Source organism: Octopus bimaculoides, chromosome 3 (genome assembly GCF_001194135.2).
Source record: "Octopus bimaculoides isolate UCB-OBI-ISO-001 chromosome 3, ASM119413v2, whole genome shotgun sequence".
Classification (NCBI taxonomy): Eukaryota; Metazoa; Mollusca; class Cephalopoda; order Octopoda; family Octopodidae; genus Octopus; species Octopus bimaculoides.
The window spans coordinates 1,345,161-1,345,997 of NC_068983.1; the positions used below are offsets into that span (position 1 = coordinate 1,345,161).

Sequence of the window (837 nt, forward strand, 5' to 3'; positions counted from 1 at the left end):
ATATATATATATATATACATATGTGGGTGTGTGTGTGTGTGTATATATATATATATATATATAGATCTAACTTTGATAACTTTGATATGTTTCGGCCAGTATAGTCCCAAGTCGACTTAATAGCATCGGTGCCATTGGTGACACCGGACACCTTAAAATTGGGTGGTCTGGTGGAGGGTTTTGATCCGTCGGTGACGGATGGATGCGCCCAACAGGTTGGGTGTCCTCGTGCATATATATATATATATATATAGTGGTCATCGTTACATATATATATATATATATATATATATATGTATATATATGTATGCACACACATATTTATATGTATGTATTATGTATTTATGTGTTTATGTATGTATGTATGTATGTATAATCCTTCAGTGAGAATGGTTATGTCGTTTGTGAAACCCTCGTCTTTGATTCTAGACAATGTAGAATTAGTGCGCTTTACTAACATAGAGAGCACTCTCGGTACTTTGAAACATGAACGTTGTCAGCACTCAGCGACTTTGCACCAAGCGTAAACACTCGTACACTTATGCTTCCATCTTAACAACGGAGCGATTGCCAATGACTCTTGATTTATTGTGCACACGTTCCTTAAGTTACACATATTATTTGATAGTTTAAGTATATATGTATACATACACAGATGCATACGTACATACCTACATACATACATACATATAAATATGTATATATATAAATAAATAATATATATGTATGCCTGTATCTATATGTATATATGGATATCCATATATATATATATATACGCTTATACATACATACATACATATATATATATATATATATATATATATATATATATATATA

The 837-nt window shown here is 30.9% G+C and overlaps 1 protein-coding gene across 1 annotated transcript in view; it reads left to right on the forward strand.

Annotated features, from left to right (window-relative positions):
• Window positions 1–837, forward strand: part of LOC106876117 (uncharacterized) — a 64,613-nt gene that overhangs the window by 22,262 nt on the left and 41,514 nt on the right. The window lies entirely within an intron of this gene.